The following is a 22,482-nucleotide window of genomic DNA, read 5'->3' on the forward strand; positions in this document are numbered from 1 at the left end:
AGTTTTCACTATCTAGTTTATCAATTGCAAGCACTTAACTAATTTTGCACAAATTAGTTTAGCACACGCTATAACTAATAAATCGAGTCTCATATTTGATTTTTCCAATCACCAGCACAGCTTTCACTTTCTGTTGCCTGGGCTCATAACTTATTCGATTCAGAGGTTTATTTGACCACTAAAAATACATAAGAATATACGCTGCAGCGCAGGCAGTCGAAAAATGAAATATAAGCATAAACATAAGAATGTCCGTTACAATTAACAGAACCTAACATGAGAATAATGTTAGCAAAAGATATCGACATTCAGCGGTGTTTACATACTTATTTTTAACAATATTATTATTTCATTGAACACAAAGTTATTTATATTCACAAGAACCCAACACAGCGTCCCCAACTACTACTACTCTAGTGTGGGAGCGCCTGACCAGAGACCTACATTCTTCATAGTCTTAAAGTAAAAAGGTGACGTGTCAATAATTTAAAATAAAAAACTTGTTTAGAAAGTACAAATAAATTGTTCCAATCCAATTGTTGGACAATTGTTGGCAAAATTATGAATACTTATGTGATTTCAAAAGTATCGGGGTGAAAGTCCTCGCCATAACATAATTATACAATAAATAATAATATAATTTTTAAAAAGTGTTGGTGCACTAGATAATTCTATAGCATAAACATCTATAACACGGTTTTTTCCCTAAAGATTCAAATTTCCATTGATACTCAGTAGGCTTGATAACAGTGACAGTTCTCGGTCCTGCTCTCATATTATACAATAGTATAGAAGTAAATAAACAAATGTAGTCAGTCAGTCTACGGCACAGCCTCAGGCGAACCTGACTATTCATAAAAAAAGCTCCTTTGATAAAAATAACACGCGTGCATACAGAAGCTAAATATCTCGAAAGTTCAGGTATTTGTTTTCTCGATTTTTTTAATGAGATTTTGTACGAGGGCATATTCAGTATTACTATTAATAAAAATGCCGCGTCCTAGGAGATCTAATCTTTCCCGGTGGATATGATTGCACCATTGACTACAGCTTGCATCGTTTAGTTTGCATTGGTCCAATGGACGTTGTTTGTCAGCATTGTGGCGCATTGAAGTTTGCTGATGAAACGCCCGGTTTGTGCTGCCTTAGTGGTTAAGTGACATTGCCATTAGTGGTCCCGCCACCAGAGCCATTGCGTTCCCTGCTTTATGGCGAAACACTAGAGTCACGACATTTTCTAGCGAACACTCAAAAATACAATGCCTGTTTCCAAATGACTTCATTTGGGGCGGAAATTATTAAATTTACAACTGAAGGTTGGCTCGGTAGTTATCATGCTTAGAAATTAAAACCAACCAAAACTGTGCAATGGAAGGGCCTTAATTGGTGATAAGAAAACTGAAGAGCAATGTGACTCACGCGTCGATACTCAAAGGAAAATTCAAAGATGAGGAAGTTCTTATTCCTAGGATTCCGATGATCCCAACAGATATGCCCTTTGAGTTTAAACGAATTCAATTCCCGATTCGTCTTGCCTTCGCCATGACGATCAGCAAGTCACAGGACCAATCTGACTATTTGTGGCCTCAATCTAGAAAATGTGTGTTTTTTTTATGGTCAATTGTACGTGGCATGCTCACGTGTTGGCAAACCATCCGCATTATTGCGGATGTCGTTGACCACAAGGTGTTTGAATGAAAATCCGATAAATAAATAAAATAAATTAAATTAAAAACAAGTAAGAAGACTCTATCGAGACAGCTCGACTAAGAGATACCCTGAGCCCTCCAAGCTGATATTCTTATCATTCTGCACTTCTTTTATGCACGCACACATACATACGATCTTAATGAAATTTTCAGGGCGTAATTATATGGTCAAAATGTGTGTACATTCCAAAGCACAAGTCTCTAGTACTTGAAATACAAATTGGGGGCGAAGGGGGCGTGGTATCCAAAATCTGTTTACAAAATGTTTGTATTCATCATATGTATATACACAGTAAATCTGAAGTCTCCGCGTCTAATAGTACTCCGTTGAGGCTCAAAAAACAAAATCAATTTTTCGATTATTCTCGATAAAAAAGTTATCGGACGAGATATCGAAAAAATAAAGCAAACTTGTACTGCGTATGGTATACACGAGTATGCACACAAAATTTCAGCTCTCTAGCTCGTATATCTTCTGAGATCTCGGCGCTCATACGGACAGACGGACGGACGGATGGACGGATAGACGGACAGGGCTATATCGACTCAGCTCGTCGCCCTGATCAAGAATATATATACTTTGTGAAGCCTGCGATGATTCCTTCTGCCTGTTACATACTTTTACACAAAACCATTATACCCTGATTTCCCATTTTCAATGGATTCAGGGTATCATAAATTAACAAGAACCGAAATTCTATAATATGCGACTTAGATATAATTAAAATTTGGAGACTAGCTTTAATGATGTAGGAGATATAATTTTATAGCTAATTTTCGATAACGTTTTTATCGATAAAAAATAGCGGTATAAGTTATCGATTTTTAGTGATAAACTCGATATGCGCGCGCTGTGTACGGACACAAAAAAAATTGAAGTCTCTAGCTCTTATATCTTCTGAAATCGACGCGTTCAAGCATACGGACAGACGGACGGATGGACAGACAGATATACGGACAGACAGATAGACGGGCAGGGCCAAATCGACTCGGCTCATCGCCCTGATCAAGAATATATATACTTCGTGGGGTCTGCCACGCCTCCTTCTGCCTGTTACATACATTTTAACAAAACCATTCCCATTTTCAATGGGTTCAGGGTATAAATATCAGGGCACTCACTCTAACTGTTAGTAGTGCTGGAAATTGTAGCGGACAATCAGCTACTCACTAACTTTGGTGAGTTGCTAAGTCTTAGCAAAGACAGCAACCTAGCTGCTGAAGTGAAGTAGCAGTTATTAGAAGTAGTGCATACTTTCGGGCTCTCACAGTAGTTAAGCTGAGTTACTGCGGTCTCTTAACTCAAATTTTATAAGTAGTCATTGCCCACTGCAGGCTTCACGCCGTGGTAGTCTGAGCAAAAATTGATGCCACGATGGAGGACGAGCTGCAAGCTTTCGCGCGCCGTTCCTCGTTGAAGCGATCGCCGCAGCAACAACAGAGGGCGTTGCCGCAGCCTTTGACTTCTAATCAGTCCCCAATTTTTTGTTCCAGGCACCCAAGTCGCTAAAAGAAGCGTTAGCCCAAATGGGAGTTACCGTAGAGGGTTTGTCTGCCTTATTTGGGGGTCAGGTGGAGCTCGCTAGCCTGGTTAGTCTCCACAAGACGGCCGAAGCGTTCTGTAATCGGCCGACTAAGAACTGTGACGTACAGACCACGTCGGTCAAGAAAGTAGTAGACAAACCTAGCGCTAGAGCGAAGTTGCCTCCGAACAGAGGAAAACTCCCTCAAAAAACTCGAGGCTCAATAAAAGTGCAGCGAACCAAAAAGAGCCAATAGCGGTCTACAGGCGAAAATCCAAACCAGGAAGGTCGACAGACAAACCCGAGCAGCTGGACAGTTGTCAAAGAACGCAAGCCTATGCAAAAACTTCCCAGAACTGACGCAATTTCGATTTCAGGCGTAGGTGGTTGCAGCTATGCGGACATGCTACGTGCACCCAAGAGCGACCCAAATTTAAAGCATCTGAGCGGCGACGTTCAAGGCATTAGGAAAACAGCTAAGGGGGACTTTTTGCTGCAATTGAGTAGGAAGCCGGAGCATAGCGCTGACAGCCTGCACGAAGCTGTAGGCAAGGCCTTGGGCGACCGAGTGGTAGTTAAACACTTACCGAATCGGCTCAAATTGAGATTCGTGATCTAGATGAGTTAGCGAGCAAATAGGAGCTCTTGGAGGCAATCAGGGTGGAGTTGAAGGATAGCTCACTTTTCATTGAAGCTATCAAATCGGTTCGACCACCTTTGGGTGGACAGCAAAGAGCTACGGTTGCTCTTCTAATTGGGAAAGCTACAACTCTGCTCGAGCTGTCCAAAATGAGAATAGGATGGGAAGTATGCCGTATCCGACCCGTGGATCAACCTAAACGCTGTTTCAAGTGCCTCGATTACCGTCATATTTCAGCTAACTGCATCAGCGACTGTGACCTGAAGGGGGCCTGTTTCAGGTGTGGAGAGATGGGTCACAGCGTAAAAGCATTCACTAAGCCACCTAAATGTAGCCTCTGGGCCCGGAAATGTGAAAAGCAGTCGGATCACTCAGCAGGCAGCTTCAAGTGCCCATCCTACCGTGAAGCTGCACGTAAAATGAAATGTTAAGGTTTCTTCAGCTTAACTTAAATCACTGTGTTGCTGCCCAAGATCTACTTGAACAAACAATAAGAGAAAAACGTATAGACGTAGCCATTTCAGTGAGCCTCATGACCGTAGGTCGGCCTGCCATAGAACATGGGCAACAGACGCAAATGGCAAAGCTGTGTTGTGGGTATGTGGCAACTCAGCGAATGTACTTTCGGATGTTAAGTCATTCAATGGGTTCGTACGTGGCCGATAAGGTAACTTATGGCTCTACGGTTGCTATCTGGCTCCCAGCATGCAGCTCAGTGAATTCGCAACGGTGCTAGACGAGCTTGCCGAGGATGCTAGGGGTCAGAAGGCCATTATAGCAGGAGATTTTAGAATGGGGCAGCCACATAATGGGGCAGCCACACAACAAATGCCAGAGGCCGTATCCTAATGAAGATCTTCGCAATGTTAGATGTTGCACTGCTCAACACTGGCCACGAGTTCACCTTCAGCCGGGCTGGATAATGATCTGTAATTGACATTGAAGCAACATGGAGCCATTGCGATAGCTATACGGGCAGCGATCATATGGCACTTCTGTTCACAATAGGTGAGGCACCTGCCAGGGCGTCAACCTTGTGGAGAGAATCATATCGGCTGGATACTTTTGATCCCGCGGTCTTTTCAGAGGCTATTCAGTCTCTGGGCACAATTGGTAATGCTGAGGCCAGAGCAAATGGAAGCCCAAATTCAGAGTGCCTGCAATAAGAGCATGTTACGTCGCAAGCAGTTCACGCGACAACAGGAGCCTATGTATTGGTGGAATGTACCAAACGCAAATGCATCCAGGCGAGAAGAAGTTATCAACGGGCTCGCGGTAGGTCTACGTTTTTTAAGAAACAATTAGCTTACCATGCAACTAGAAAAGAGTTGAAGAAGGCCATTCGGACAAGTAAAAGAGAATGCTTCTTAGAGCTGTGTAACTCAACCGAATATGACCGTTGGGGCAGGGCATATAAGATAATTAAAAGACTGTACACAGGTAGACAAGTACAGGTGAGGGTCCCCGAGCTCATACAGTGTCAGCTGGAGTACCCCAAGGCTCAGTGCTGGGGCCTCTCCTATGGAATATCATGTACGACGGCGTACTGCGCTTGGAACTACCAGCAGGTGCGCACACCATTGGCTTTGCTGATGATGTAGCCGTCGTCGCCATAGGCAAGGAGCTTAAAGATACTGAGGATATGTGCAGTGCAAGTATCAATCGCATTCGAAGCTGGTTGACAGGAGCTGGGAGCTAGCGGCACACAAAACCGAAGCCGTCCTAGTCAGCAGTCGCAAAAGAGTGGAAACTGCCAATATAAAGATTGACAGCGCCACCATTGCATCAAAGAGGGCGATAAAGTATCTTGGTGTCATGATAGACACAAGATTAACTTTCCGCGAGCACTTAGAATATGTGCAATAAAGGCAGCTGATTCTTGTAGATCTCTCTCAAGAATTATGCTTAACACGAGGGGACCAACACGGCAACGGCGTCTCCTAATGAGCGTCATAAGGTCCGTCATCCTCTACGCTGAGCCAATATGGGCAAGAGCGATTGCAACGCATTGGGCATTTGCGCGATCTACAGACTGAGCGCGATCAGAGTCTGTTGCGCATTCAGAACAGTCTCTGACGACGCGGCGCTCGTCATAGCCATCATAGTGCCTCTGGAGGACTTAGTCGCCGAGGCCGTGGAACGGAGTGCAAGCATTGAACAGCATTGCACGATGGCAAAGAAGGTGGAACAGCTCAACTAATGGGCGATGGACAGATGCTCTTATCTCTGAGCTTGAGCCATGGATAACCCGCAAACACGGCGAAGCTAGTTTTTATCTTTCACAGATTCTATCGGGACATGGATGCTTTCGGAGCAACTTGAAGCGCTTTGGCCACGTTGATACCAACGAATGCTCTTGGTGCGGACGAGGTCTGGTGGAGGACGCCAACCACGTCTTATTCGAATGCGGACGCTTCCTAGAGGAGAGGCGTTGTCTGGAAGAAGCATTGGGCCGCTCCATTAGAGTGGACAACATGGTCAACGTGATGTTGGAATCGGAGGCAGCTTGGAAGTTTATAAGCACCTTCGCGACCACAATCATGATGGAGCTTCGCAGAATCGAGCGAAAACGAGCTATCAAAAGCTAAGGGAGTGCAAAGTGCTTGCGAAGCAATGCTTTACGGCCGTCCCGTAAGCATAGTGCGCTATCCTTAGCCACCTAAACACACTCATATTTTTATACCCTGAACCCATTGAAAATGGGAAATCAGGGTATAATGGTTTTGTGTAAAAGTATGTAACAGGCAGAAGGAATCATCGCAGGCTTCACAAAGTATATATATTCTTGATCAGGGCGACGAGCTGAGTCGATATAGCCCTGTCCGTCTATCCGTCCATCCGTCCGTCCGTCTGTCCGTATGAGCGCCGAGATCTCAGAAGATATACGAGCTAGAGAGCTGAAATTTTGTGTGCATACTCGTGTATACCATACGCAGTACAAGTTTGCTTTATTTTTTCGATATCTCGTCCGATAACTTTTTTATCGAGAATAATCGAAAAATCGATTTTGTTTTTTGAGCCTCAACGGAGTACTATTAGACGCGGAGACTTCAGATTTACTGTGTATATATATATGATGAATACAAACATTTTGTAATCAACAGATTTTGGATACCACGCCCCCTTCGTAAAAATATTTCAAGTACTAGAGACTTGTGCTTTAGAATGTGCACACATTTTGACCATATGATTACGCTCTGAAAATTTCATTAAGATTGCATGCCTACAAAAAAAGTTATTCATCAAATAAATTCTCATACTATTGCCCACACTGCAGCGCAGCCTAAGCGCAGTCGCAGCTTACTGCGCAGTTAGCAGAGCGCGGGCGCGTGAGGGTGGATGCATGTTTATGTATGTGTGCGTGCATAAAAGTAGTGCAGAATGATAAGAATATCAGCTTGGAGGGTTCAGGGTATCTCCTAGTCGAGCAGCATCGACTAGAGTCTTCTTACTTGTTTTTATTTGATTTGGTTGATTGAATTTCGTAGACAATTTTTATAGGTGTGCTTTTACGCGCCTATATATTTTTGATTTTTGGTGCACAACAAATGGAGCAAATACAGAAAAACTAAAGACACTGATAGAATTTGTACACATTTAAATTAAAACAAGTAAGAAAGCTCTAGTCGAGACAGCTCGACTACGAGATCCCCTGAACCCTACAAGCAGCTGATATTTCAATAATAATTAGCAAACACACACACACACACACACACACACACACACACACACACACACACACACACACACACACACACACACACACACACACACACACACACACACACACACACACACACACACACACACACACACACACACACACACACACACACACACACACACACACACACACACACACACACACACACACACACACACACACACACACACACACACACACACACACACACACACACACACACACACACACACACACACACACACACACACACACACACACACACACACACACACACACACACACGCATATACAGGCGATTGCGCTTGGGTTAATTTAATTTCTAGAGGTACGATCGTAATTAAACTTTCAGAACGTAATCATGATGTATAAACGTATGTGTATACCGAAGCTCAAGTCTCTAGTATTTGATATACGGCTTCTACAAAGATGATGGTGAGGGGGTGGATATAGAGGCGGGGGGTAAATTTTAACAAAAACCGAAATTGTATTTAATACGTCTTAATATATATTTAAAATTTAGACACTCTAGCTATAATGATGTAGGAGATATAATTTTTTAACTGACATTCGATAAGGTTTTTTATCGATAAAAAAATATCGGAATGAGTTATCGTTTTTTAGTGATAAACTCGATATGCGCGCTGTTTTTACGGACATTTTAAAAAAAGTTGAAGTCTCTAGCTCTCATATCTTCTGAGATCGACGCGTTCATACATACGGACGGACGGACGGACGGACGGACAGACAGACGGACAGGGCCAAATCGACTCAGCTCGTCGTGCTGATCAAGAATATATATACTTTGTGGGGTCTGCCACGCCTCCTTCTGCCTGTTACATACATTTCAACAAAACCATTATACCCTGATTTCCCATTTTCAATGGGTTCAGGGTATAAAAAAAAAGAAAAAGCCTAAACAAAGTACAGGATATAATATCAATAGTAACACCGACCCGATGGGGGTATTTTATTTGCCAGTCCGGCCAGCTATGCCCACGTCTCACAGCCAAATATGGTCAGTGAAACTAATGATGCTATAAAAAGAAGTGTTAGTAGGAAAACTTAGAAAAAAATATTAAATGTAAAATAATAAATATTTCTTAAAAATAAAAAATAAAAACAAATATATTAAAAAAAAAAAATAAAAAAAAAGAAAGAAAAAAATGTGATGAATAAGAATTAGTACAGAAAAAGAAAAAGTAAGGTTTTAAAAGAAATTGCAAGAAAAGTTAATAATAAAAAAATAAATAAATAGATAAGAAATAGTAAAAAGAAAAGAGTAAAGGAAAAGCACAGAATAGAATGTAGGATAGAATTGAGAAATCATTACACAACATTGACAACGAAAATGTATACCAATGCTTATGCCTGGGCATTGTGAGTGATTTCCCTAAGATGAGCTAATAGCAAACTTTTTAATTTAGGAAGAGAGCTCTAAGGAAAAAACGTGATAATATTTATTAAAATTAACACTAAGAACATGAAACGCACTGTGCAAAGAATAATCCCTAATGCACACCGGTAAATGAAGCGGACGATAGTGTGAAGGTGATGATGTCCAGTTGCACTGGAGTATGGAAGGCAAAGTTTTACATCGTCAGCATACATAAATATAGTAGAATACGAGATACAACTAGTAAGGTCATTTATAAAAAGGGAAAAGAGTAATGGACCCAAATGGCTACCCTGAGGTACACCAGACGAAACAAAGATAACTTTAGACATAGCTGTTCTGAGCAGGACTCTTTGGGTTCTACCAATTAAATAGGATGAAATCCAAGATACAAGTCTAGGCGAAAATCCTAAGCGTTCAAGCTTAAGAAGTAGTATGTGATGATGTACTGAGTCAAATGCTTTACTGAAGTCAGTATAAATAACATCCGTTTGCATTTTTTTAGAAAAACCATCATTGACAAGCGAAGCGAATTCAAGTAAATTAGTGGACGTTGATCGATTTTGAACAAAACCATGTTGAGATGGTTGAATAATCGATTTGCAAAAATGCTGCAAGGCCGATGTTATAATTTTCTCAAATAACTTCGGAATGACAGATAATTTCGCAATGCCTCTATAGTTGGAAATATCAGATCTTCCACCTTTTTTGTATAAGGGAATGATGAAAGATTCTTTCCATATTGAAGGGAACACAGCAGTATCCAAGGACATGTTAAACAATTTTAGTAATTGTGGCTGAAGAGAAACACTGCACTCTTTAATCACACAACTAGGAATATTATCGGCACCGGGAGAGAAAGATGATTTCAACGTCCTAATGGCCGCAGCCAGAGAGGCTGCAGTAACTTTGGGAATATTTATAGACCCATATTCAGAAAGAGGATATGGATATGAGTTGTTGTAGAGATTAGCAGAAGAATAAGTTGATTGAAAAAAATCAGCAAATAGATCAGAGGAATCCTGGTCATTGCAAGTTTTTTCACCACCAAGGACAAATGAGGACGGCAAACCAGAAGATTTACGCTTCAAATTTACAAATGAATAAAATTTCTTGGGATCACGAGCAAACTGACGTTTGCAACGTATAAGATAATTCTCATAACAGCTAGAATTTAAAAGATTGAAGTTTGACTTGGCAATGGAATATTTGGACCAATCAACACTTGAACCAGACTTTTTATAATTTTTAAAACATTTAGTTTTAATGTTTCTCAAGTTCAAAAGAGTCTTGGTAAACCAAGGTGGCTTATTTGAAACTGGCGAAATACGGCAGAGAGGGACACAAACATCCAGAATAGAGTTTAAGGTAGAGTAAAAAAACGATGCTGCCAAATTAATATCATTCGACTCATATAAAGTAGAATTAATTAATTCATTAAGCAAAACAAAATCGCATTTACGATAACAACGACATGGATAAGAAGGCAAAGGAGTATAATTGGGATGATTATCGACAGCTAATAATACTTCTAAAGTGGGGTGATGTATATCCTCAGGTATACAGAATGGAGTCGTTCTCACGACATTTAAGAGCGAATCGTGATTAGTAAACACCAAATCAAGTGTGCGATTTAGATGATTAGAAATAGAGTTAATCTGAAACAGAGACAGGTTAAACAATTCATCAAAAAGATAGTGATCAATTGTCGGAATTAAGTAATTTGTATTACAAGTTGCTAACCAAGAAGTGTTGGGAATGTTAAAATCCCCCAACACAAGAAGCAAGTCTGTATCATTCACATGCTCAGAAGAGGGAGGGATATAAGAACATGTGATAAACAGTGAGCGCGATGGGAGAGTTAATTTAACCCCTAAAATCTCCGCATCATGAAGTGACGAAAAGGTAAACACATCAGAGAGGATACTGGATTTAACCGCAATTAGCACTCCACCCCCTCTGCGCATTGAACGATCAAGTCTAAAAATAGTGAAATTATTTGAAAGTATTTCACTATTATGAATATTATTACTTAGCCACGTTTCAGTAAATGCAATAATATCATATTGTACACTAAAACTGTGTAAGAATAAACTATTAAGTTTAGAATTCAAGCCGCGTACATTTTGATAAAGCAGAGACAGCTGAGAAGAAGATAGGAAAGAATTTAGTTTTTTGGTACAGTGTTAGATGACGATTGCACCGAAGGTAGATTTACAGCAGTAGGAGTAGATCTATTACGATTTTTAGGTCTAAATTCATGAACTACCACATGAGGTGGCCAGAAGTTTGGATCACATAAAGTTTTAAAATGTTCTATCGGCACATTTATTTTAAAAGAGGCAATTTCGCGCGGAGCTGCGAAGCTAAACTTCGATATAAAAACCTTAGCCGAAGTCTTGCTTGCTATAAAAGCAGATACTGCCTCACAGGTCGTATCTGATGAAAGCCTAGATAAGAAAACTTGCTTTCGAGGAGAGACGACTGATAAGGATATGCCGGGAGTGGCTGAATTATTAACACTCGTGGCTTGAACAGCAATTGGAGAAGATTCCAATTTTTGAACAGAAACCTGAGTATCAATAGCAGCCTCAACAGAAGAACCAATAGCTTCAGGAACAGGTGATATAGGATCGAGCGAATTAGGAGCGGATGACAAAACTGAAGCGCAAGGTGAGGGAGGGGCAAGCGAATTAGGTGACGGTGTTGGTACAGAGGGAGGTACCAACAACGATAAAGACTCCAAATGAGATAGGGGACTCTCGAAATTAAACTGGGTTAGTATTTCTTCAGCAGCAGCCATATCGCTGGATAACTGCTTAGAAATCTTTTTCAGTTTTAAAAACTGAGCCCTTACAGCGCTGTACATTTTAGAAAAGTTGATCTGTCTTTCTAAACAAATCGGACAAGACCAGCGTACACCCCCACTACCAATTTTTACCGTGGACATAATCTTGTCGTAATCACAACCAGTGAGACCTGCACATTTAATATGCATCATATTATCGCACAACCAGCAATTGACAAATTGCGCTTGTGCAGAGTCCACTGCCTGCCTGAACGTACAAGATTTTTTGCAACAGCTCATATTGGCAATTGGGATTACAGTAGAAATTAAAGAAAAGCAACAGAAATAAAAACAAAGAGAGTAAAATATGCTGACAGAGCGAGTCCAACAACAACCAGCCGTTGAAGAGCAGAACGAATGATTTTGTTGAGAGAGATAATCAACAACAAAAACAGCCGTTACAGAGCGTAACGAAAGAAACACAGAGAGTTATTTGCACAGCACGACGACCGAAATCGAGAGAGCAAGTAAGCTCACACGCACACTAACAAACGTGTAAAGAGTAAAGTCAGGGAGCAAAGTGCAAACTAAATGTAAATACGACGCTGCACCAAACTTCAACAAGATTAAAAAACAATTTTAAAAGAAAACACAGCAAACCACGGATCAAACCTTGCACAGGAATATTTAAACAAAACCGACCGCAGTTGTGTGAACCATTAATAAAAATGATTGATTGAAAAATCAGGCAAATTTGCGGAGCAGAAAACAAAAGCGACCGTACACTCTCACTGAGAACTCTCTCAAAGTTGGAATGGTGTTGACGTAGTGCGGCAGTTGGACATGCCTATCTCATTGAGCATACCCACTATATGCTTCCTTTGGCTCACGCGAATCGCACCAGTCCTTCCTTCTCGTTGGATTTCAAGGCCCAAGAAGTTCGTCACTTGACCTTTGTCTACTACCTGAAATTCAGAAGATATAGCCGTTTTAGTAGCTAGCATCTCACCCATGCTTGAGCACGCCAGTAACTTATCATCCACGTCTACTGCAATCAGGTTTATCGTCTGGTCATCTAAGCGCTTGGTATACAGACATGTCTTGCTCACGCATGCCTTATATCCCATTTTGGTTAGAACGCCATTCCAAACCCGATCAGCTTGCTTCAGGCCATATAGCGACCTTTTAAGCTTCAACACACATCCAGAATGGTGTCGTAGAGTTCTGGCTGTTGCATGTAGATATCTTCATCCAGAATGCCGGTTAGGTATGCCGTCGAAACATCAAGTTGACGTACATAAAGCTCGTATTCTGCAGCTATAGCCAAGATCATACGTATTGTATTATAGCGCACTACTGGAGAATAGGTACCTTTGGCTGCATCTTGCAAGCGCGCTTTGTAGCGCTCAACTTCTCCAGATGAATTCGTCTTTAAAGTAAACACCCATTTGCAGCCTATGGGCTTCTGACCATGTGGTAACTGAACCAGGTCAATTGTGTCATTACACATCAGCGTTATACTTTTCCTGCATTGCCGCTTTCCATTCATCTGCTTGTGGACTCGATTGTGCTTGCTGCATGGTTTACATTTGCCACGTTGTACTGTTTAGTTGGCCGTCCCTTCGAGCCCGTTCTGATTTTTTTAGGCCTACCTGGCACTTTTCTTGGCTGTTCAGGTTCATCGGCATCATTGTCAGGTTGCTCCTCTGTATTAGAATGATTCTCTTGTATACCTTCCTGATCAGCATCTTCAACCATTATCGTAGCACTAGCTTTCTCGGTTGACTCACGTACGCTATCCTTGATGAAATATAGCATTTGAAATACCGGCGTCTGTCGTCATCTCATTTCTTCCCCGCCCTTTGCCTTCTTGTTCCGTCTGACTTTCCGAAAATGATTGCGTAGCCTCCTTTTGATCGCTGATTATTCGCATCTCGTTGTCCTTGGTCAACGTTCATTTTATGCTGCTGGAATTTGGCAACTCACATGAGCCTCTAATGCAACCACAAAGTTCTCGAACGATGATGGTAGACTTGCCAGTAGCATGATGACGATTAACTCTTCTTGTAACGTAATGCCAATTGCTGATAGATTTTCAACAATATTTGAAAACTCCATAATGTGCGTTTGCAAATTTTCTCCTCTTGCCATTTTCTTGTTGAATAGCTGTTTGAACAATGTTACCCTGCGCATAGGTCTAGATGATCGATGTAACTTTTTCAGTTTGTCCCATACATCTTTCGCGTAAATACATCTCTTCACGTAGTTTACTTGCGACGCACTCATCGACAAAATTAGCACTGCTTTTGCTTTGTCGTTCTCTCGTTTCCATGTCTTGAACGCTTCACTCGTTTCATCTTCTGGCTTCACAAACTCATTTGAAATCACGGCGCATAAGTTTTGATAAACCAAAACACTTCCTACCATGACACTCCAACAGTCATATTTGGTGTCATCCAGAGTTTTTTTATTGTACAAAGAACTCATTTCAGCTTTACTTTTCTGCTTACAATGTCCGTTGTGCACAGAAACTTCTCGAGCTCATTTTTTTCTCTCTGCTTTACACTACTTAGCACACATACATGAGCCCTGGGCCCATAATCTGTTGGCGAGTATTTGTGCGCGAGTGGTTGAGAAGAACCGCAACGTTTGGTTGTTCTTGTGAGACTGATTTTATTATGCTTCTTAATAGCTATGTAAGTACATGATAGCGTTGGCAGTAATATGATAATTTCCATATCAACATAGCTTCTCCACAGCATTTTTTACGTGGCATGACCTTCCTAAAGTCTTACGAACATTAATGGCAATAGGGATTTTCGAGATGCCACAGGGAATAAAATAAATGCGCCTGCAAAGAAGAATGAATTGCTATAATTCATTGATATGGCAATTCATACTAATACTAAATACTAAATGAAATGAAATACTTTGAACTAATTTGAAGGTGGATCGATGGCGCTCTTTATGCTAATTTCTAGAATTATGATCTTGGACTCTGGAACTATCGAAGGGCTTGAGGACTACCTTCAGGATGAATATCATATTCACCCTGATTTGCGGGGCGCAGATATTTATATGGGGAATAGTTAAAACTATTGACAATCTAAGGAAGCTGGAGAGTCCAGTCAGACACGCGAACATAAGGATATATATATACATATATATATATGTATATATATATATATGTCCAAGATCAAGTAGTACTAATATGTTGACGCGCACTGTAATGGTGCTTCTATTTTCCTTTATGCGTGCGTGCCTTCGAGCTTGTGCGTGTGGGAGTCGAGCCTGTGTGTTCGATGCCCTTGAACAAAGAATGCTCTATGACAGAGTATGGTGGTTGTTTTGGTCATACATGAGCGCAACTTACATAGTGAAATTATTGAGAGTATTTGGTGGACAGTATGTGAAATAAAAGTTGTTTGCTATTTCGCGACTATTGTAATTTCATAAGAATATTGCATCAGCCATTTGGTGTGTTGTGACTGGAATATGATTTTTAGCATGGAAATGTCCCGTTGTAGCTGGGCGAGAGCGTTTGTAGAGCTGTCGCTGAGTGTGGTTCGGTGGCAAGCACAAGAAATGGTTGAGACAAGGAGGTCAGTTACGTTTGGAACTTGTCCGCCGCCGAAACTCGCTGCACAATGGAAATTAAGCAAGAGAATACTAGTGCTTCAACAAGAATACTAGTGCTTCGACATATATATATATATATACTAGCTGGCCCGGCAAACGTTGCATTGCCCTATCCATTATTTCTAGGTAAAAAATTGTTGAAAGCAATAATTTTTTGGTTTGGTTTTTTGGTCAGGTGCAAGAACAAAAAAATGCGGCTGGTTTGCCAAGACGTGAGCATGCCACGTACAATCGACCATGAGAAAAACACGCATTTTCTAGATTGAGGCCACAAATAGTCAAAGATTGGTCCTGTGATTTGTTGATCGCCATTGCGATGGCAAGACGAATCGGGACGAACCGAGCCAAGGAGGAGGATAATTAGTGGCTTCTTTTTCGCTTGTTACACAGTCGATAGATTTGAATGAATACAGAGTAAAAACTATTTGATTTTGAATTATAAAATTAAGGTCATCCTCATCTTTATTTTTAGCCGCCAAAATTGCATCGGTAATGGCCGTATTCCTGTTGACGAATCGAGTGGCTTGATTTCATTTCCTCAAAATTTTTGCGATTTCGTCTCATTAAAAGATGAGCGATGAGATTATCAACAAAGTATTTCCGAATATCATTGCTTTTCACAAAAATACTAAATGGTTAAGTGAGCGAGCAATTTAGGCGGCTAGAAATAAAGATGTAGATGACCTCAATTTTATATTATTATTTATTTCTAGCCGCCTAAATTCCTCGCTCACTTAACCATATATATATATATATATATATATATATATATATATATATATATATATATATATATATATATATATATCGAATCGACATTTTTATTTTCTTTTATTTATTTTTATTACCGATATTTTGTTATTTATTAATTAATTCATGTATCATCACTGATCTACATATGTATCATCTTTAATAAGCAATGAAAAGAGAACGAAAGAGAACCAAATAGTTGTTTTACCGTTATGGGACTCTATCCCTTTTCCTTTATGTGTATCTGTCTCACAAACCATGTAATTTTCGCGAGCCCAACAGATCATCTGTTCTGCGTAGTCTCGGCCTGACAATGCGACAGAGTGAGATGACTATAACATCACTAACCAGAGAACACATAGACCGGACTCGTAGTGCAAAGCGTTTTGCCCACTTATTTTCGAGCATTGGTTCCCAGACCGTTCGTATTTGCTCAGCTCCTCACTTTTTAGGCTTGTGCTACTAAAATATGGGAACACAAAATCATTTCTCTTCATGCGCTCGACCGAGATGGTCGATTGTTAAACAAAAGATCCCTCTATGCTAAATGTTTGTATGCATGTGTGTATGCATGTGAGCACAAGCAGCAGCTCTGAGCTGCCAGCTCACGAAAATTGAAATTTCTTCGCAGCAAGAACCCATGCCTTCCCTTCTGTGTGAAGAGTATACCGAACTTATCAAACCGTTTGCCAAGCTCGTACAAAATCTGTATATGTGTTTTCGGTATTATTTGTGGAAAGGGTATGAAAGCGTTGGTGCTCATAGTGAAAATGCTTTCGCGAGGAATGTGCACGCACACACTCTCCCTTGCTACATGTACTATGAGCATTTGTATGCCTGTGTTCGAAGTTCTTGCTTCTAGTAGCAATTTTAAATTCCAGCATTTGCATTTGGTTGATCTTGTGAAGTGCTTACATACATATGTATGTATGTATGTATGTATGTATGTATATACATTTGATTGTGTGTGTATGAATGGGATCTGAATCGAACAATTATAGGATATCACTTGTTGAAGTATTTGTATGCCTATGTGCTTTTACATGTGCGTGTGTTTATGTGCCTGTATGTATGCATGGGACGTGAACATTGGCTGCCTGCAATCAAATGTATATACATACATACATACATACATACATACATATGTATGTAAGCACTTCACAAGATCAACCAAATGCAAATGCTGGGATTTAAAATTGCTACTAGAAGCAAGAGCTTCGCACACAGGCATATAAATGCTCATAGTACATGTAGCAAGGGAGAGTGTGTGCGTGCAGGCTCGTCGCGAAAGCATTTTCTTTATGAGCACCAACGCTTTCATACCCTTTCCACAAATAAAATCGAAAACACATATTCAGATTTTGTACGAGCTTGGCAAACGGTTTGATAAGTTCGGTATACTCTTCACTCAGAAGGGAAGGCATGGGTTCTTACTGCGAAGAAATTTCAATTTTCGTGAGCTGGCAGCTCAGAGCTGCTGCTTGTGCTTACATGCATACACACATATACACATTTGAGAGACAGGAGAGCATCGAGAGAGAGAGAGAGAGAGCAAGGGAAACATTTAGCATAGAGGGATCTTTCGTTTAACAATCGACCATCTCGGTCGAGCGCATGAAGAGAAATGATTTTGTGTTCCCATATTTTTGTAGCACAAGCCTAAAAAGTGAGGAGCCGAGCAAATACGAACGGTCTGGGAACCAATGCTCGAAAATAAGTGTGCAAAACGCTTTGCACTACGTGTCCGGTCTATGTGTTCTCTGGTTAGTGATAACATCTAGCAAAAACGCATTAGTATTTAGCGTGGTATGTATCCACTAGAATATATTGAAGAGGAAGAGAAAAGTGACGCTCATTTATATTGAAAGCTTGAAGCAAGAAGGTCGCGTCCTGTCAGATCCGAGAAAACGCAAGGCACGCGCTGCTGAGAAAATAAATGTGGAACCGGACGATAATGAATCTGCGACATATATAAGATATTATACATTAAATATATTATACACTGGCCCATCGAAGGACCAGACTCCTTTTGGAAGGACATTTTTGGCGCCCCCGGGTGGAAACTCTCTGGAATTGAAGGAAGCTGGATTATGAAGTACATAAATTAAATCAGGGAAGTACATAAATACATAGAGCACATAGATGACAAAGTAATGTAAGCGATTAATAAATAAATGCATTACTTGAGACATACAAAATATTAATGTATGTACAATCTACGCCTATATACATTGTGTTGAGCTTATTTAAAATTGAAATTTAATAAAAAATAAAAAATAAGGTGCATATTGTAATTGACCTTTGATCTGCAAAAAATTCAATCTCTGTTGACACGCATAATCCAAGTTTTCTTTGGCACCGTTAGTGTGTTACAGTTTTTTGCTCATGTTCGTCTCGCACTTTCGTTTTGCGCTTGCGCTCACAACTCGCTCTCGCTCGCACATAAAAGTTCGTTCTCGCTTGCACAGATAATTGCGCTCTTAATTTACGCTCATCATGCATGCTCGTTTGCAATATCGTTTGCCCTCGCGCTTGCACATATACATAGTTGCGTTTTCATTTACTGTCTCCCTTGCGCATATTGCATGCACGTTCACTTGCAATATCGTTTGCACCCTCGCTTACACACAGTAGCGCTCTCGCTTTGCGCTTCGCTATATCGTTAGCAGCTGTCTGTAACAGTTACTCAAGTATAGTTTAACACTGGCAAGCGAGGAAAAAATCGGTCTATGGACGAGTCATCATCGGAGCGTGTCGAAGCTCTGTTGGCCGTTTACAAAAATGTTACAATTGATATAACGCGCATAAACAAGTCGCTAAAAGATTACACAAAACCAGTAGAGCCATTTGAAACTGAATGTCGGCTTGATATACTGAACTGCTACATAGAAAAGGCCTTTAAGACACAATAAGAGTTGGACGACATTAACGCAGATTTAGTGCCTCGGTCAACGTTAGAGGATTTGTGTGTGTCAACCAAGGCACTTCTAATGAAGCGAGGTAGTGATAGCCAACATAAAATTGAGAGTCCCGCTAACTCTACAATGATTGGCTCAGTGTCACACTCTAGGAATCTACCGAATATAAAATTGCCAAGGCTTAGCGGAGAATATTCGGAATATAAGAATTTCATTGGACTTTTTGAGAGTTTAGTCGACAACGAGCCAGGGCTATCAAACATAGAAAAGTTTAATCACTTGTTGTCATGCTTGGACAAAGAAGCATTAGGTACTGTCAAGGCATATCAGGTGACAGATGATAATTACCCAAAAGCGTTAGCTGCTTTAAAAAATGTGTACGACAATCAGTGTCTCATATTTTTTAACAGCATTTCGAAACTTTTCGATTTACCACATATGTCCGAACCATCAGCATCATCTTTGCGCATGCTGATAGACTCAGTCCGTGCCATTTACGAGTCTCTATTATCGCTAGGATCTGATAAGCAGATTTCGAATGCCATGCTCATCCATTTAGTAATGATGAAAACGGACGCTTGCACGCGCCCTTGGTGGGAAGAGAATCTTGACTTCAATAAGTTTCCATTGTGGCAAGATTGTGAAGCTGCCTTAAACAGACGGTATCAGCATTTAAGTGCTGAAGAATCATCTGGTCCAAGTCGTAAGGTAGCTTAGGATAGTAAGAAAAGAATTGAAAAACCTGACCCGCTGTCGCTTTGCCAAGTCAGCCACAGAGTCCTAAACGCGTGTTTTGTAAAAAGAATGATCACTTCATTCACTCGTGTTCCTCATTCGCAGCAATACCCTGCCAGAAACGTTTTGCGTTCACAAAAAGCTATCCGCTCTGCATGAATTGTTTGCGAACAGGACACTCAGTGGCTGCTTGCAAATCAGCCCACTGTCCTGTGTGCTCTAAGCCGCACCATACCATACTACATAGATACAGCTCTGAGGCGGCTCAAAGTAGCTCAGCAGTAGTATCAGCAGTCCCTCGTGTCACCTCGTCACAGATTTCATCTGTAAATCACGCATGGATAGCCTCTGATCGAGTTTATTTGGCAACTGGGGATTCAATTCTTGGGCATTGCTAATTGTCAGCCATCTGTTCGTCGCAGCGTTCAAACTTCGATAGCGTCCCGAACGGACGACTTAGAAATCCGAATAGACTTTGGTGTGTTACGTTCCATTTCGTCGTATCAACTAGGGAAGCATACTGAAGAGATCAAGGTACCTGAGAACGTACAATTAGCTGATCCTCAATTCCACAAGCCCCAACGTATTGATTTGTTGCTCAGTGCATATATCTTTTTTAATATACTAAGAGAAGGCAAAATAAAGGGACCTGAAAACAGCCCAACATTGCAATTGACTGCCCTTGGTTGGATTGTATCCGATCGCTGCCGAACATTGAATGCAGCTACTAGTTCATCGACTTTCATTAGCGTCGTAAACGACGACTTAGCTATAGATTCAATAGTTCGCAAATTCTGGGAGTTGGAAGAAAAGCCAAATACAATCAATTCGAATTTGTATACCCCAGAGCAACAACTGTGCGAGAAGTCATTTGTGGAGACTATTTGCCGAACTACCTCGGGTCGTTTCAGAGTGTCGCTGCCATTCAAATCAAGCGCACATTGTCTTGGTACGTCTTATGAGACAGCCAAGCGACGATTTCTGGCCTTGGAAAGAAGAATGAGCAAGCAAGAAGACGTTCGGCCAATGTACATTGTCTTTATGAAAGAGTACTTGGCCCAACTAACAATCAAATTCCAAGAGAGCCGTATTATTTCATCCCATATCGATGCGTGCTAAGACCGCACAGCGCATCCACTAAACTTCGAGTAGTGTTTGATGCATCTAGCAAGTCCTCCTCTCAATTGTCGCTGAATGATGTACTCATGGTGGGTTTGACCATCCAGCCGCAGTTATAGGAGACTTTGCTAAGATTTCGACTTCGTCCTTGGGCTGACATCGCTAAAATGTACCGTCAAATTGAACTTGACAAGTCCCACCGTAAAATTTTCAGGTTTTTGGTTTCAAAATTATTTATTTTCTTTTTTTATTATGTGGAAGGAAACGCTCACTGATGCGTTACAAATATTTCGATAAAACACAGTAACGTATGGGACAGCGACAGCTCCATTCTTAGGAATTCGATGATTAAAACATCTAAGCGACTTACATGCTTCCACTCATCCATCTGCTACAAGATCGTTAGCCCAAGATTTCTATTTTGATGACTTGTTGACAGGATCAGATAGCGTTGAAGAGTGGTGCTTGTTGCATCGAGACCTGATGGCAATTCTTCAAACATTTGGGTTTCCTCTCACAAAATGGTCGTCCAATTGTAAACAACTCGCAGCACAACCAGCCAGAAATGATATAGTCATTGGTCATCAAGAGGACACAAAAACATTGGGATTAATTTGGAATCCGATGAATGATAGTTTTAGATATTCCATGAACTGTACAGTAGAAGTTCAACAGACCAAAAGATCCGTTTTGTCATTTGTAGGAAGGTTATGCGACCCTTTGGGTTTGTTAAGTCCGATCGTAGCTCGTGCGAAGGTCCTTTTACACGAAATGTGGTTGCACAAACTTGGGTGGGATGAGCAATTGCCTGTTCAAATGAGGCAAGAATTTGAGGCAGTAACCAGCTGTTTTTCAAATCTAAACTCGTTGCATATACCTCGTTACGTTGGCACACTTAAATCGAAGGGATGTCAAAACCATGCATTATCTGACTCCTCAACGAGAGGTTACGGTAGTTGTTTATACGTAAGAATGCAAACAGATAAAGGTATCACTACCAGGCTGCTAGTCGCCAAATCTAAGGTAGCGCCCTTGAAAACAAAATCTGTTCCGCGGCTGGAGTTGTGTGCTGCAGAATTGTTAGCTACCTTGTGGGATGCGGTAATGAAAATACTTGATTGTCCTATTAATCAAGTCAGACTCTGAGGTGGTGCTTCATTGGCAGAGAATGCATTCATCTAGCTTGAACACAATCGTTGCTAACCATCCAAGAGTTGACAACTAATGTATCTTGGCGTCATGTACCAACCCAAGATAACCCAGCAGATATTGTATCTCGGGGATGTTCAGTTGAGGAGCTTAAGACATCATTGTGGTTTTGCGGACCAGGATTTTTAAAGCTTTCTGACACGTTGTGGTCAGCCAACCCACAAATTACCTTATCAAAAGAGTTAGAGCTGCTAGAGAAGCGTAGAACTGCAATTACTATGATCGCGGTCGATGAGGTAACAAATCCTATCTTATTGAGTCAACGTCATCATTTTCTAAGCTAATCCGCATCGTTGCCTATATGTTCCGCTTTATCAATGGAAAAAAAGAAAGTCATTCTTCACTTGTTCCTA

At 40.9% G+C, this 22,482-nt stretch overlaps 1 long non-coding RNA gene across 1 annotated transcript in view; it reads left to right on the plus strand.

Moving 5' to 3' along the window:
• The first annotated feature begins 696 nt into the window (after positions 1 to 696).
• The window catches only part of LOC149090851 (uncharacterized), a 116,859-nt gene continuing 95,073 nt past the window's right edge, over positions 697 to 22,482 (plus strand). The window contains exon 1 of the long non-coding RNA XR_016197457.1: positions 697 to 921. This is a non-coding gene — a long non-coding RNA (uncharacterized LOC149090851). The remainder of the gene's footprint in view (positions 922 to 22,482) is intronic.

This window comes from Drosophila navojoa, chromosome X (genome assembly GCF_054131105.1).
Source record: "Drosophila navojoa isolate 15081-1374.11 chromosome X, UAZ_NAV_1.0, whole genome shotgun sequence".
NCBI classification, from domain to species: Eukaryota; Metazoa; Arthropoda; class Insecta; order Diptera; family Drosophilidae; genus Drosophila; species Drosophila navojoa.